This window comes from Arachis ipaensis, chromosome B9, assembly GCF_059453495.1.
Source record: "Arachis ipaensis isolate K30076 ecotype BB chromosome B9, ASM5945349v1, whole genome shotgun sequence".
Classification (NCBI taxonomy): Eukaryota; Viridiplantae; Streptophyta; class Magnoliopsida; order Fabales; family Fabaceae; genus Arachis; species Arachis ipaensis.
In genome coordinates this window covers 87925436-87943365 of record NC_142444.1, presented here as the reverse complement: position 1 = coordinate 87943365, position 17930 = coordinate 87925436, and positions in this window count along the sequence as shown.

The window sequence follows — 17930 nt, the reverse complement described above, 5'->3', positions numbered from 1 at the left end:
GTTTGAAGCTCGTCACAGCCATCCCTTCCCAGATCCTACTCAGAATACCATAGACAAGGTTTAGACTTTCCGGATCTCAAGAATGGCCGCCAATAATTCTAGCCTATACCCCGAAGACTCTGATCGTGAATCAGGAGGCTAAGAGATACACATTCAAGCTTGTTTGCATGTAGAACGGAAGTGTTTGTCAGGCACACATTCATAAGTGAGATTGATGATGAGCATCACATAATCATCACATTCATCATGTTCTTGTGTGCGAATGAATATGTTAGAGAAGAAATAGGCTTGAATTGAATAGAAAAACAATAGTACTTTGCATTAATTCATGAGGAACAGCAGAGCTCCACACCTTAATCTATGGTGTGTAGAAACTCTACTGTTGAAAATACATAAGTGATAATGGTCCAGGCATAGCCAAATGGCCAGCCTCCCAAAGAGGGTTCAATCATCAAAACATGATAAAAAGATTCTAGTAAAAAGTCCTATTTATACTAAACTAGTTACAAGGGTTACAGAAATAAGTAAATGATGCATAAATCCACTTCCGGGCCCACTTGGTGTGTGCTTGGGCTGAGCGTTAAAGCTTTCACATGTAGAGGTCTTCCTTGGAGTTAAACGCCAGTTTGTAACCTGTTTCTGGCGTTTAACTCTGCTTTGCAACCTGTTTTTGGCGTTTAACTCCAGAATAGGGCAGAAAGCTGGCGTTGAACGCCAGTTTGCGTCATTTAAACATGGGCAAAGTATGGACTATTATATATTCCTGGAAAGCCCTGGATATCTACTTTCCAACACGATTGAGAGCGCACCATTTGGACTTCTGTAGCTCTAGAAATTCCACTTTGAGTGCAGGGAGGTCAAAATCCAACAGCATCTGCAGTCCTTCTTCAACCTCTGAATCTGATTTTTGCTCAAGTCCCTCAATTTCAGCCAGAAATTACCTAAATCATAGAAAAACACACAAACTCATAGTAAAGTCCAGAAATGTGATTTTTATTTAAAAACTAATAAAAATATATTTAAAACTAACTAAATCATACTAAAAACTATGTAAAAACAATGCCAAAAAGCGTATAAATTATCCGCTCATCACAACACCAAACTTAAATTGTTGCTTGTCCCCAAGCAACTGAAAATCAAATAGGATAAAAGGAAGAGAATATACTATAAATTCCAAAATATCAATGAAACTTAGCTCCAATTAGATGAGCGGGACTAGTAGCTTTTTGCCTCTGAACAGTTTTGGCATCTCACTCTATCCCTTGAAGTTCAGAATGATTGTTATCTATAGGAACTTAGAATTCAGATAGTGTTATTGATTCTCCTAGTTTAGTATGTTGATTCTTGAACACAGCTACTTTATGATTTTTGGCCGTGGCCCTAAGCACATTGATTTCCAATCTTACCACCGGATACATAAATGCCACAGACACATAACTGGGTGAACCTTTTCAGATTGTGACTCAGCTTTGCTAAAGTCCCCAATTAGAGGTGTCCAGGGTTCTTAAGCACACTCTTTTTTTTTTTTGCTTTGGACATCGACTTTAACCACTCAATCTCAAGCTTTTGGCTTGACACCTTCACGCCACAAGCACATGGTTAGGGACAGCTTGGTTTAGCTGCTTAGGCCAGGATTTTATTCCTTTAGGCCCTCCTATCCATTAATGCTCAAAGCCTTGGATCCTTTTTATTACCCTTGCCTTTAGGTTTTAAGGGCTATTGGCTTTTTCTGCTTGCTTTTTCTTTTTCTTTATTATTTTTTTTCACCAATTTTTTTCTCTTTTTCTTGCATTTTTTTTTCTGCAAGCTTTGTTCTTTACTGCTTTTTCTTACTTCAAGAATCATTTTTATGATTTTTCAGATTATCAATAACATTTCTTCTTTTTCATCATTCTTTCAAGAGCCAACATATTTAACATTCATAAACCACAATATCAAAAGACATATGCACTGTTCAAGCATTCATTCAGAAAACAAAAAGTATTGTCACCACATCAAAATAATTAAACTAGTTTCAAGGATGAATTTGAAACCATGTACTTCTTGTTCTTTTGTTTTTAGAACAATTTTCATTTAAGAGACGTGATGGATTCATAGGACATTCATAGCTTTAAGACATAGGCACTTAGACACTAATGATCATATAGTAAAGACACAAACATAAATAAAACATAAGGCATAGTAAACGAAAAATAGGAAAATAAGAACAAGGAGATTAAGGAACGGGTCCACCTTGGTGAGGGTAGCGTCTTCCTCTTCTTGAAGAATCAATGGTGCTCTTGAGCTCCTCTATGTCTCTTCCTTGTCTTTGTTACTCCTCCTTAGTGATTTTGGTGCTCCTATCCTTAGTTTCTCCCAATAGTTGTGTGGAGGAAAATGTATCCCTTGAGGCATCTCAGGGATTTCTTGGTGAGGGAATTCCTCATGCTCTTGTTGAGGTCCATGAGTGGGCTCTCTTGATGTGCAGTCAAATGCTCTACTACTGAGCTATGGACCCTTGAGATGAATCTCTCCATCTCTCATGACTCGGAGGTGGAAGCTTTTGCCTTCCCTTTCCTCTTTCTAGAGGTTTCTCCGGCCTTAGGTGCCATAAATGGTTATGGAAAAAGAAAAAGCAATGCTTTTACCACACCAAACTTAAAAGTTTTGCTCGTCCTTGAGCAAAAGAAGAAAGAGGGGGGTAGATGGGGATCCTGTGGGGTCCACAGATCCAGAGGGGTCAAGGTCTTAGCATCCCTGCTCTAATTAGGCATGCAAAACGCCCTTTATATGCAATACTGGCGTTTAATGCCAGACTGCTGCCTGTTTTTGGTGTTAAACGCCCAAATGTAGCCTGTTTCTGGCGTTTAACGCCAAGTTAATGCTTGTTTCTGGTGTTAAACGCCAGCTTGGTGCTTGTTTCTGGCGTTTAAACGCCAGAATGCTCTTCCTCCAGGGTGTGCTATTTTTCATTCTATTTTTGATTTTCCAGTAGTTTTTGTGACTTCACATGATCATCAACCTAAAAAAAACATAAAATAGCAATAGAAAATAAATAGATATAATTAAATAACATTGGGTTGCCTCCAAACAAGCGCTTCTTTAATGTCAATAACTTGACAGTGAGCTCTCATGGAGTCTCACAGATGTTCAGAGCATTCTTGGGACCTCCCAACACCAAACTTAGAGTTTGCATGTGGGGGTCGATAAACCATTATTTTATGGTTTATATTGTACTTAATTGTGTGGTTTTATCAAATCTCTACCCACTTATTCATTAAATTAGCATGTAATTACAATTCCTTCCCGAAATTACTTTATGGTTAAAAACTTGCTTCCTAAAGACTTTTAATTATGTATTTTAATTCTCTTTTATTCTATTCGATGCCGTAATCTGTGTGTCAAGTGTTTCAGGCTTTATAGGGTATGAATGACTTGGAGATTGGAAAGGAAGCTAGCAAAAATTGAAGGAACACAAGAAATTGAGGAGATGACCAACGAGAAGTGACGCAGACGCATGGCTCATGCGACCGCGCGAAATAGAGGAAATTTCAGTGACGCGCTCACGTGCCTGACGCGAACGCATGGATTGGAAACTGCACAAGTGACGCGAAGGCGTGGACGACGCGCACGCGTGGCAAGGCAAAACGCTGGATAACGCGAACGCGTGAATGACGCGATCGCGTGACATGCGCGATCTGTAGAATCTGCAGAATTCGCTGGGGGCGATTTTGGGCTCTGTTTTGACCCAGTTTTGAGCCCAGAAAAGCAGATTAGAGCTAGGGAACATGCAGAGACCAGAGAACAACATTCATTCCGCATAATTTTAGTTTTAGATCTAACTTTACTCCTCCTCTAGGTTTTCTCTCTACACATTCATAGTTCTTAGGATTTTGATTTTATTGCTTTTTGGACTGGGATATTGAGAAGAGTTATTACCTCCGTCAAGACTTCGTCATTCTAGTTTGTTTCCTTATTTGTCATTTACTCTTCCATATCCTTCATTTACTCAGAATTATTATTGGATTATTTTTAGAATTTATTAATACAAGACTATTTTTAATTTTAATTTATCCTTTTGATTATTATTTATCATGTCTTTCAATATTTCCTTTTCTTATTTCATGGATTTTACAATCATAATGAGTGAGTAGTTCCATAACTTGATTGGGAGTTGATTGAAAGGAGGACCTTGAGTTGGATGCTCAAGAGTAAATTATAGTTGGGTTTCGTGTTGGGTCGCCCTCTAATCACTGACACTAGTCCTTCCCAAGGGAGAGGATTAGAACTGGTGAATAGAAACTGACTTCCAACTTGCTTAACTTTCCTTTATCCGGTAAAGGATAACTGAGCAGGCAACCTTTAATTATCAATTTTATCTTGGGAGAACTCCATCATGGATAGGGCTTCCAACCAATCTACTCCCGGTCAAGGTTTTTATTTAAATTACATAAATTCTTTGATTTAATTTCCTGTTTATCAACTCAACCATTTTTTAGAAAATATCTGATTAATAAAACAGCACATCTTTCTGTAACTCGTTGGGAGACGACCTGGGATGCATACTCCTAGTATTTTAATTTTAAGTTTGGGACAACCCTTCTAAATTGATAAGCAGATTTTTGGTTGGTTAAGAGCTGTACTTGCAACGTATCTCTTACAATAATTTCTTAACTCGCCAATTTCCGCCACGTCAATTTTTGGCGCCGTTGCCGGGGGGTTGCAATAGAGTGCTAAGTTATTGATTGGAATTTATTTATTTGTATTTTATTTTGTTTTGCTACAATGAGCTGCATGTTTCTTTCATTAAATGACGCGTTTACTTCCTGATCCAAGCTTGCCAGTATTTGATCCTGAGATTGAAAGAACTATTTCACGTATAAGGCAAGCTCGGCGTCGGTTAGTCCTCTCTGAGGGCGGATCTGAAACATCACTTGAGGAAGAAATAAGCCCCCGTTCTACTGATTTGGTTGATTCATGCGCAGGTGACATGGCAGCACCTAGGAGAGTTACTATCCAGGAGGCTGGGGCCCCTGATTTCACAATGCAACCGTTTCAAGTGCATCACCCAGCAGTGGCTACAGATTTTGAAATAAAGACTGCACTGCTCAACTTGATGCCTAAGTTTCATGGCTTTCCTGCTCAAGAGCCTATCAAGCACCTGAGGGATTTCCAAGCAGCCTGTTCTACTGTCAGGCGCGATAGTGCAGATGAAACTTCTATTTTGTTAAAAGCTTTCCCATTCTCTCTTGAGGGAAAGGCGAGAGAGTGGTACTACACTCAACCCGCAGCAACTGTTTCTGACTGGGATACGCTTAGAAGAGAATTTTTGGAAAAATTCTTTCCAGCTGAAGTTACTGACAAACTGAGAAAAGACATTTCCATGATTGTTTAGGACGAATCCGAGACTCTCTACGAATACTGGGAGTGCTTCAACAACCTTCTGGAAGCATGTCCCCTCCATATGATTGACAAGATAGTGTTGCTCGGCTACGTCACACGGGGCATGAGGCCCCAAGATAAGACCACATTGGAAAGTGCTAGCAATGGGTCTATGAAAAAGTACAAGACCACTGAGGAGGCGTGGCAATTGATCAGCGACTTAGCTGAATCTACTAGGAATCACAGGCAGAAACAAGGGCGGTCAAAAGCTGTTGCGGAGGTATCTTCTAGCAAGGAAACTACTGCTCTGACTCAGAGTATATGTGAAATGACCAACTTACTGAAGCAGATGCAGTTGAGTCAACAACAACCGCAGCAAAGCCAACAGCTAGTCCCACAGAGAGTGTGTGGAATCTGTGCTGATTACAACCATTATACTGATGAATGTTTGTAGCTCTAGCAGGAAGACAACACTGTGGCAGCCACTCATAACTTCCATGACCGTCCCAGCCAAGGGTACAATGAAGGTGACAGTTACAACCATGGATGGCAGGATAATTCTAACTAAGGTTGGAGAGATAATTCTAACCAGAATTGGAGGGACAACAATAACAGAGGAGGCAGAGACAATCAAGGATATCAGAGGTGGAATAATAACAACAACAGGCAGCAGAACCAGAACCAGCCTTACAGAGCACCTCACCTGAGGCAGTCCCAAGGACCACAGCACAACCAACAACAAGTTCCGCAGATCACTCAATCTAATTCCTCTGCGAGTGAAGAGGCGCTTCAATCTATTGTGCAAGGACAAAAGAACGTGGAAAGTTCAGTTAACGGCCTAGCATCCGCTATACAAGCTCTCATCTCTCAGCTGGCATCACCCAATACTTCAATTACTCAACATGCAGGCTCCAGTGGAATTCCTTCTCAACCGTTATCCAATCCAAAGGGTGGCATCAATGCCATCACCCTAAGGCCCGGAACCACACTGCAAGAGAGGAATCAGGAGGAGCCAATCCCATCAGAACACGCCTCAGCAAAGGATACAAGACATGGGTGAAGAAGTAGAAGCTCAACCACAGAAAGAAGCACCAAAGGATGCAGACGCTGCAGAAAATGCCCTCCCTATTCCGTTTCCACAAATTGCAAGGAAGCCTAGGAAGCAGATGGAACTTGATCCCAAAATGGTAGAAATATTCAAAAAGGTTGAGGTAACTGTTCCCCTTTTTGATGTTATTCAGCAGGTACCTAAATACGCAAAGTTTCTAAAAGATTTATGTATACATAAAGACAAAATTAATGAATTAGAAACTATTCCTTTAGGTAGTTCTATATCTGCCTTAATGGGAGGTATACCTGAAAAGTGTAGTGATCCAGGTCCATGTATGGTTAATTGTACAATTGGTGGTGTGATATTTTCTGACTGCATGTGTGATCTAGGAGCATGTGTTAGTATAATGCCTTTGTCTATATATGATACTCTGAGGCCTTCCCCTAAAAAGGTTGGCAGTTCATTTTGTGTTAGCAGATAAAAGCATTATTAGAGTGGTTGGAGTTGCTGAAAATGTATTAATGAGCATTAAGGGACTCACATTTCACATTGACTTCTACATTCTGGAAATGCCCTCCTAATGACTCAGGAAGGCCATCATCAATCCTGCTTGGAAGACCATTCCTGAAGACTTCAAAATTCAAGCTGGACGCATTTTCCAGAACTTATTCTTTTGAAATAGATGGCAGAATAGTGAAATTCAGTTTAAATGGAGCTATAAAGCACCCTCCGGATGACCTTTCTATCTCCCAGTGTGACATCATAGATGAAACTGTGGCTGAAGTTCACCAGGAGGAATTAGAAGAGAAATACACAGGACAAGGTCCAATTGTGGGGACATTTTTAGAGGACAATGAGGGCACTTTGGCATTATCACTAGCCCCAGATAATCCAGAGCCTGACCATGAGCAGAAATTGGAATTAAATCCCCTCCCTCCACACCTCAAGTATGCTTACCTTGAGGACAAGCAGAAGTTTCTAGTTATCATTGCAAGGGAACTTACTTCCCAACAAGAAGAACAGCTACTCAATGTGCTGAGGAAACATAAGAAAGCAATTGGATGGAGCCTGGCGAATATAGTAGGCATCAGCCCTCAAGTTTGTGAGCACAGAATATTCCTAGAAGAGGGAGAAAAGCCTATCCGTCAGCCTCAGAGAAGACTGAATCCCACCATCTTAGAAGTTGTCAAGAAAGAAGTGACCAGGCTACTTGAAGCAGATATCATTTACCCCATCTCAGATAGTGAATGGGTCAGTCCAGTACAAGTGGTGCCCAAGAAGTCTAGAATTACAACAGTAAGAAATGAGCATGGAGAGCTTCTGACAACTAGAGTGCAGAATTCATGGAGAGTTTGCATTGACTATAGGCGTCTTAACCAAGCCACTCGGAAGGATCATTACCCCTTGCCATTCATTGATCAGATGCTTGATCACCTGTCAGGTAAATCCCATTATTGTTTTTTAGATGGTTATACAGGCTATTTTCAAATCCATATAGCTCCTGAAGATCAGGAAAAGACTACTTTTACATGTCCTTTTGGAACTTATGCTTATAAGAGAATGCCCTTTGGCTTGTGCAATGCACCAGCTACTTTCTAAAGGTGCATGATGAGTCTTTTCTCTAACCTTATTAAGGACTGTATGGAGGTTTTTATGGATGATTTTAGCATTTATGGTGATTCCTTTAGCCTTTGCTTGGATAGTTTATCTAGAGTATTAGATAGATGTGTCCGTACAAACCTTGTATTGAATTTTGAAAAATGCCACTTTATGGTTAAACAAGGGATTGTACTAGGACATGTTGTGTCTAATACTGGCATTTCTGTAGATCCAGCAAAGGTGAATGTTATTTCTAGTTTGCCTTACCCCTCCTCTGTGAGGGAAGTCCGTTCGTTCCTTGGCCATGCAGGTTTTTACCGGAGATTCATTAAGGACTTTAGTAAGGTAGCACTTCCCTTATCCAGACTACTGTAGAAAGATATTGAGTTCGAGTTCAGTGAGGATTGCAAACAAGCGTTTGATAAGCTGAAGACTGCCCTGACTCAAGCTCCAATTGTGAGAGGACCTGACTGGAGCCAGCCATTTGAAATCATGTGCGATGCTTCCAACCTTGCAGTAGGAGCAGCGCTGGCTCAGCGTGAAGGTAAGGATCCTTTTATAATTGCTTATGCGTCTAAGACTTTAGACACAGCTCAGTCTAATTACACTACTATTGAGAAAGAACTTCTTGCTATTGTTATTGCTCTGGATAAATTCCGAGCCTATTTACTTGGTACTAAAGTAGTAGTGTACTCAGACCATGCAGCTCTAAAGTATTTATTAGCTAAAAAAGAGTCCAAAACAAGGCTTATACGTTGGATACTGCTACTACAAGAATTTGATTTAGAAATTAAGGATAGGAGTGGTAACTAGAATCTAGTGGCAGACCACTTGAGTCGCCTTGAGCACATTAAGGATACCGCCACTCCTATAAATGATAATTTCCCGTTTGATGACTTACAAGCAGTATCTGAAGTAATCCCTTGGTATGCACCTGTAGCTAATTATCTAGTTAGCCGCACCTTTCGTCCAAACTTTACTAAGCATCAAAGAGACAAGCTGAAAAGCGAGTCCAAATATTATATATGGGATGACCCATATTTATGGAGATGTGGCACTGACCAGGTAATTAGGCGGTGTGTGCCTCAATTAGAATTCCAGTCCATTTTTGAGGCCTGTCACTCATCTGAGAGTGGAGGACATTTTGGACCTCAAAGAACAGCTAGAAAAATTTTAGACTGTGGATTCTGGTGGCCTACCCTTTTTAAAGACGCTGCTAAATTTTGTAAATCTTGTTCCCCGTGCCAAAGGTTTGGTAATATATCCAAGAGGGATGAGATGCCTCAACAGACTATGCTTTTCTGTGAAATTTTTGATGTTTGGGGCATTGACTTCATGGGTCCATTTCCAAATTCTAATGGTTATTTTTATATATTGTTAGCTGTAGATTACGTTTCTAAATGGGTGGAAGAAATTCCTACCCGCACTGATGATGCTAACACTGTTGTTTCTTTTGTTAGAAACCATATTATTTGTCGCTTTGGATCACCACGAGCAATCGTGAGCGATCAAGGCACCCATTTCTGTAACAGGAGACTAACAGGATTACTGAAGAATCTTGGGATAGTTCATAAAGTGGCAACAGCCTACCATTTCCAGACTAATGGGCAAGCTAAGGTGTCCAACAGAGAGATAAAGAGTATATTGCAGAAGATAGTCAAACCTAATAGAAGAGACTGGAGCACCAGGCTACAAGATGCACTCTGGGCATACAGAACTGCATACAAGACGCCCATTGGGATGAGTCCCTTCCACTTAGTTTATGGAAAGGCCTGTCACCTCCCAGTAGAGGTAGAGCACAAAGCCTTTTGGGCAGTAAAGGAGTGCAATATGGAATTTGAGAAGGCCGAAACTGAGAGGAAGTTGCAACTGCAAGAATTAGAGAGCCTTCGCCTAGAAGCTTATTAGAACTCAAGACTGTACAAGGAAAAGATGAAGGCTGTGCAAGATAAGCACATCAAGAGGAGAGAGTTCCAACCTGGGGACTTTGTCCTCCTTTATAACTCTAGACTGAGACTCATGCCAGGTAAGTTGAGATCAAGATGGGAAGGTCCATATAGAGTAGAGAAGGCTGAGCCATACAGAGTTTTCCACCTGAGTCATCCTTCAAGCTCTGAATTCATCAAAGTTAATGGACATCGCCTAAAGCTATATCATAGTGTGAAGGCGACGAAAACCAGGGAGCTAGAAATCTTCCTCTTGGAGGATCCACCCACAGTAGAAGACTGAGCTAGTGGAGCGTCCAACCTAAGGACGTTAAAGCAAAGTGCTGGGTGGGAGACAACCCACCATGGTATGATCGTTCCTTTCTTTCTTCCTAGTTTTATTTTTCAATAACTCGTCTCATTATTAGCACATTTAGTTTGCATCTTCATTTGCACATTCGCATAAAAAAAAAAGTGTCCCGCAACACGACAGCGTCGCTGACGCGTCCGCGTCGCATGTAAGTAAGGAAGAAAAAGAAATCGAACAGAAAGTCATGCGAGAGTGTGGCTGGAGGCGTGCCTTTGACACAAATCACCCCACACGACCGCATCATGTGGGAGAATTGCCTCCCACGCGTCCGGGTCACCCACGTGGACGCGTGACCTAAAAATCGACGTAAGAGAGGGTGCATGGCCGAAAATTGTGCTGGAGTGAGGCTGGACTGGTGCCAGGTGCACAAGCCTTCCCAGCGAACGCGTGCCCCATGCGTCCACGTCGTATTCCGATATTGGCCACCCACGCGATCGTATCCACCACGCCAACGCGTCACCATGAAATTTGGCAATAATGAGTTTTGAACAGAGAGTTGTGCGAGCGCGAGGCTGCCCTCGCGCCAGTAGCACGATATGAGTCACGCGTCCGCGTGACCGACGCGACCGCGTCAACTCATATAAGCGCAATTTGCGCGAACGCGTACCCCGCGCGTCCGCGTCGCTTGCACCGCACAGCTCACCCTAATCTGCCAAAATATCTTATCTTTCTCTTCCCCAAATCCTACTTTTTCTTTTCCCTTATTCTTTCTTTCTTTCTTCTATCTTCCTTCTTCCTTCTTTCTTACCTACTTTTTCTCTCTCTCACCACCATTATCAAGGTTTTTTCTTTTCTTCTTCCCTCCTTACTTTTCTATTCTTCTTTTTATGTTATTTTCTTTTTCTTCTTTCTTTTTCCTTGCATTATCCATGTTTTCTTTTTCTTTATTTTTCTTTTAATTGGTGTTGGAAATTTATTTGGGTCATTATTCTTTCCTATGACTTGCTTGTAAATTATTCAGGAATTGTTTGACAATTATATATTACTTTTTAAAAGGGTTGCTTGCATGTTCAATTTAATACTTTCAATAGCTTATTTACCATGCATGCTATGTGTTTGTGAAAACGCCCGTATGGCATTGTGCACTATTTTTAGATTTCATTTATTTTACTACTCTAAATGCTTGCTTTTCACAAAAACTTTTTTATATTTTATTAATTTAATATAATTATTATTACATACAAGTTATTAATTTGAAAGGCTTGGTAATCTAACATGGACATTGAATGCTTGATCTATGCTACTCATGCCTTTTCCTGCATACCAATAAACACCTTGCATTTAATTGTCATTATATGCACTCGCTCTTTTCCGTTGATGATTTTTCACATGTAGTCATGACCATGTGTTAACCTCATTCATCTTTTAATGTGCATTCATTACCACCTTTCCCGTTCTCTTCCTTGCTCTATCCCTTGACATTTTAACATACTTTCTCTTTTCTTTCTTTTAGGATGGCCACCAAGAAAGGCAAGGAGAAAGCTACTCCCAAACCACCAACAAGAAGAGGAACAAAAAGAGCATTAGTGGCAGAGCCATCTTCAACTGCAGTTAAGCCCTCAACAAAAAGAACTAAGAGGATTATAAAGGTGGATGAAAAGGAGAAAGCTTTCCCAGCAAAGGACACTGCGCGATTTACCAATCGCTACTGTGAGCAGATGTTCCTCATCCTAGCAGCAAGGAGTTACAACAACGAATACCTTCTTATCCTCCCGACCTGTATTGCTGAATTTGTTGAGCCGCAAATTGAACGAAGACATTGGGGTTTCCTACAGAGACAGCCACGGCAGGTTAATCTTTCTTGGGTAGTCGAGTTTTACTCTAATTTCCACCTGCCAACCCTGCAGTCTGTCTATGTCTGTCGGAAGCAAGTCCCCATTACAGAAGAGGCCATTCAGCAAGCTTTAGATCTTCTCCCTACTCCAGAAGGACTGGACGCGTTTCAAGAGGCCGCACTCAAGCGCCAGATGTACCAATTTGACTGGGACGTTGTTCTCAGAGTTATCGCACTACCTGGCAGCAGATGGATCTACGGATACCATCGTTCCCGTCCTAAGGGAATATCGGCTTCGGCACTTACCTTGGAGGCTCGCGTATGGGCACAAATTATGTCCCATTACGTCTTTCCAAGCACTCACGAGTCCTCCTTCACTGCAGACATGGCCGTTCTACTATGGTGCATCCTTACAGGCCAGCCTCTGAACCTCCCAAGACACATCTGGAATGCCATGGGACACGTACAAATTGCGGGCAACTTACCTTTTCCCGCCCTGGTCTCGGATCTTGTCTCAGCAGCTGGAGTCTCCTATAGAGCTAGGGACACCAAAGCCATGCTCCCACGGGATGATCAGTACGTCCCTAACAGAAAATATACCAGACCTCCAGCAGCCACTACAAGCCAGCCTACTGAACCAGCTGAAGACATTCCTCCTTCAACACCACAAGCACCTACAACAAACCAACTGCTCTATCTGATACTTGAGAGGTTGGATCGGCAGGATCAGAAAGCAAAGCTAAGAGAGCGCCAAAACAAGCGCCGATTCACATAACTCAAGGAGCTCCTTAAGGGAAAATACAGAGACTCAGACACTCCGGACTCCACTTCCTTTACCAGCACAGGGAGTCATGACGGTCCCGACTGTGGAGATACTGCTACCAGCTGATGACAAGTCATCTTAGCCTAGTTTCACTAGCCTTTTTCTTTTGTTTTCAACTGAATTATGCACTTTCTTGAGCCATAAGCAAGCCAATTGGGTAGATTTTCATGTTTCCTTTGATTTAATCAACCATGTATGAATTCATGCTATTTCATGAGGTTTTATACTATAATTGTCACATATTATGAAAGAATGAATATCTCATGATTTTGAGCATAGCTTTGATGTGTTTGGTTGATTAATGATAGGTGAAGAAAGCTTGGAGAAAGGTTGAAGCAAGGAGGAATGGCTAGGAGGAAGAGAGGACAAAAAGTTTGAGCAAAAGTTTGCCTCAAACTTTAGCTCAAACTTTTGGATTAATTGAAAATGAACCAGGAAGCAAAAAGCTGGACCAAAAGTTAGCCTCAAACTTTTTGGCTAACTTTTGGCATGAAAAACACTCCCTGGATGAGCCAAAGTTTGCGCCAACGTTAGCCCCTAACTTTTTGGCTAACGTTGGCGCATGAAAAACACTCCCTGGATGAGCAAAAGTTTGCGCCAACGTTAGCCCCTAACTTTTTGGCTAACGTTGGCGCATGAAAAACACTCCCTGGACTAGCCAAAGTTTGCGCCAACGTTAGGCCCTAACTTTTTGGCTAACGTTGGCGCCATGAATAAGCAAGGGGAGGCCAACGTTGGAGCAAAAGTTAGACCCCTAACTTTTGCCCTAATGTTGGTATCAGCAAGGAAGGGTGCTGATGTGAAAAGTTGGAGCAAAAGTTAGCCCCTAACTTTTACTCCAACTTTTACTCAAGCTTTCATGATTTCAAACCCGGTTCAATTCGGTTCTTCTCCAAACTCCAAGAGCAATCAACCAAGGCCTCTCTCAACCCAATTCCATCAAGAGCAAAGGCCCAATTGAAGGCTTGAAGACCATTTGAAGAAAGTGTATAAATAGCATAGGATTTAAGTTTTTCAGGGGAGCTTCCCTTTTAGTTTTTCAGAATAGCTTTCTTTTCGGTTTGCTTAGAGCTCACTTTTATTTTTCTTAACATTGTTGTTTTAATTCAAGAGAATTTGGGAGGAGAATTGATCTCTCTTCTTCCTTGTTCTTGCCCAGCACTCTTTACTTTTCTTGTCTTGGATTTTGTGTGGAGAATTGAAGAAATTCTGTTTCAATCTCACCTTGGGATCTTGTTTAATTTTCTGCTTAATTGAATTTCAGTTTCGGTTACTTGCTTCTTCATTTACTTTCTTTGCAATTTACAATTTCCTTTGCAATTGTTCTTGTTGGATCTAGGAAGGCATTGAGATCTAGACTTGGTTTTCTAGTCTCTTGGGTCCTGAGATCTGAATTCCAATTTTACATCTCTGTTTACTGCTTTCTATGCTCATTTACTTTTCTGTTTTAGATCCGATTCAATCCAAGTTATCCTTTACTTCTCCGTTTGTTGAAATTTTACTTTTTCTTGTTTAATTTCTGCAAACCCAATTCCCAATTCCCTTTACAATTCAAGCCATTTACATTTCTTGCACTTTAAGATTCTGTAATTTACATTTCTTGCGTTCTAAGTTTCTGCCATTTAATTTCTTGCTCTTTAAGATTCAGCACTTTAAATTCCAGTTCTCTTTAATTTCATGCAATTTACCCATTTCCTTTACTTTCTATGCAATTTCAATTCTGCAAATCACAAATCTCTCAACCAAATCTTGATTCGCTTGACTAAATCAACCACTAAACTAAAATTGCTCAATCCTTCAATCCCTGTGGGATCAACCTCACTCCCGTGAGTTATTATTACTTGATGCGACCCGGTGCACTTGCCGGTTAAGTTTGGGTGTTTTGGAGAAGTTCATTTTTCCACGAAAATATCCCATCACCAGCCCACCTTTGTTCCTGACAGATTGCACCGAGGACGATGCAAAGCCTTAAGTGTAGGGAGGTCGGTCAGTACCTGACTTCCGGAGGTAATTTCTCTTCCCTAACACCAATAAAATAGGATATTAAGTCAGTTTTTCTTTTGTAGAATAGGATAAATTGCACAGTAATAGATTAGTTGCATGCATGTTCTACTTGATTGAAAAGACAATAAGTTTATTCTAAGACCCTATTTTTGGAACAAAATTTCACTAATTTTAATCAAAACTTTTATGTTAAATTTACTTGAGGTTATATTTGGAACATGGTTTTTGAGCTAAAGAGCACACAACCTGTGAGACTTTGAGCCTAAACACATGGTTACATTATTTAACCATAATTATTTTATTCCTGTGTGTTTACTTCTCTATGATTGTAATCTATTTTTTGTTTCATCCTATATGTCCAATGTTTAATGTATCTATATGCTTGCATATGATTGAGGCCATTATTTTTTTAGCTCACTTATCCCAAATAAGTCTACCCCTTAAGTTACCTTTGTTAGCCACTTTGAGCCTTTAAATCCCATTTGTTCTTTATTTTACCACATCACTAGCCTTAAGTGGAAAAATAATTATATATCCTAATTGAATCTTTGGTTAGCTTAAGATAAAATTGTGTGTTAATTAAGTATAGGAAAATTGTGGGAACAAAAGATAATAAGGGAATGTGTCATGATAATATAATGGGAATTTGGGTGCCTACTCATGTGAAACTATAAAAAAATTAAAAAATCTATGTGCATTGATAAACTATGTTTATTTTTTATTATAAAAAAAATTATTCCATAAATATTCAATAATTAAATAAGGGGACAAAATTACCCCAATGCTAAGTTAAATGTTAAGGATCAATGCATATATGATAAAATTAAAATAAAAGTTGATACATGAGTAAGGAATGTGAAAAAAAAAAATTTTGGGTAGCTAGGTATGGAATTTAAGTTATAAAGAATATATATGTGTGTTAGGTGAAAGCTTGGGTTAATTAAAGATTCAATTTATAAGCTCACTTAGCCATATAAAATCAAAACCAAGACTAATAAGATGGATTTTATTGTTACAGGAATTCAATATTGAAATCAGAGACAAGAAGGGAGTAGAAAACAAAGTAGCGGATCACCTATCCAGAATCCCTCATGATGAAGGTAGAACACATGATACTAGTGTAAATGAGCTCTTCCCTGATGAGCAGTTGATGACAGTTCACAAAGCACCATGGTTCGCAGATATTGCCAACTTCAAGGCAACTGGGGCCTTACCTCCAGAGATCAATAAACATCAAAAAAGGAAGCTCATAAATGATGCAAAATATTTTGTCTGGGATGAGCCATATCTCTTCAAGAAATGTTCAGATGGAATCCTGAGAAGATGTGTTTCAGAAGAAGAGGGACGGGAAGTCCTATGGAATTGCCATGGCTCATGCTATGGAGGCCATTTTAGAGGGGACAGAACTGCAGCAAAGGTGTTACAAAGCGGATTCTTTTGGCCCACCCTTTTCAAGGATGCTAAAGAACTAGTAAAGAGCTGCAATGAGTGCCAAAGATCTGGGAACTTGCCCAAAGAAATGAGATGCCACAAAATTTCATCTTGGAACTGGAACTGTTTGATGTGTGGGGAATCGATTTTATGGGATCATTCCCAACCTCATATTCAAACAAGTACATCTTGGTAGTAGTGGATTACGTTTTCAAGTGGGTAGAGGCTATTGCAACTCCAACGAATGATAACAAGGTGGTCATGAACTTCCTCAAGAAGAATATCTTTAGCCGATTTGGAATCCTACGAGCACTCATCAGTGATGGAGGGAGCCATTTTTGTAACAGACCACTAGAAGCTCTTCTCCTATGATATGGGGTAAAACATAAGGTGGCCACTCCTTACCATCCCCAAACAAGTGGGCAAACTGAGATATCCAACAGAGAGCTAAAAAGGATTCTGGAAAAGACGGTGGGTACATCAAGAAAGGATTGGTCGAAGAAGTTGGATGATGCTCTTTGGGCATACAGAACAGCATTCAAAACTCCACTTGGAATGTCCCCATATCAACTAGTGTATGGGAAAGCTTGTCATTTACCACTGGAGCTGGAACACAAAGCTCTCTGGGCTCTCAAGATACTAAATTTTGACAGCATTGCTGCTGGTGCAAAGAGGATCTTGCAGCTGCAAGAAATGGAGGAATTTAGATCGCAAGCCTATGAAAATGCCAAGATCTATAAAGAAAAGGCGAAAAGAAGACATGACTTGCACCTTGCACCCAGGAGTTTCGAAAAGGGGAAGCAAGTACTCCTCTAAAACTCCAAATTGAGACTGTTCCCAGGAAAACTCAAATCAAGGTGGTCAGGACCCTTTCTGGTCACAAAGGTCTCACCATATGGGCATATAGAAATCATGGATGAAAGATCGGAGAGGACTTTCACTGTGAACGGACAAAGGCTCAAACACTATATGGGAAACATGGGGGAAAACCCCAAAGTGAAGTATCATCTCAAGTAATGAAGGAATCGTCGAGCTAGCGATGCTAAAAGAGCGCTTTGTTGGGAGGCAACCCAACCTGAGGTAGTTTCTTTTTCATTATCATTTCAATAAAAATCACAAGTTGTTTCCCCTGTATTGCAAGGAACTAAGTTTGGTGTTCCACACCAAGACAAAACCTAAGAGTGAAAGTGTAGTTTTAAGTTTGGTGTTCCACCAAAGATATTAGTTATAATCACTCTACACTCCAATGACAAATTGCTAGCTCCAACCACTCAGGGGGACCACATGGCAGTAGTTTAGTCTGAAGTTAATGGTTGTTTTGTTAATAACAACATATGAGGATCTCTGCAAGTATGCAATTTGTTGTACTAGGCAAAGAACTAAGTTTGGTGTTCACACACCAAATTAAGTTCAGAAAATTCGCAAGCATACATGCAAGCTAACTATGTCTCAAGTGCTTTGGAAACAAGCAACTTCTAATGACTTTGTAGGAACCTTCTGAGGAAATGGTGCACCATCATCCAAGGAAGTGAAGGAGCAAAAACTATGGATGAGGACAACAAGGGGACAGCAAGAAACCATCACCAGAAGGT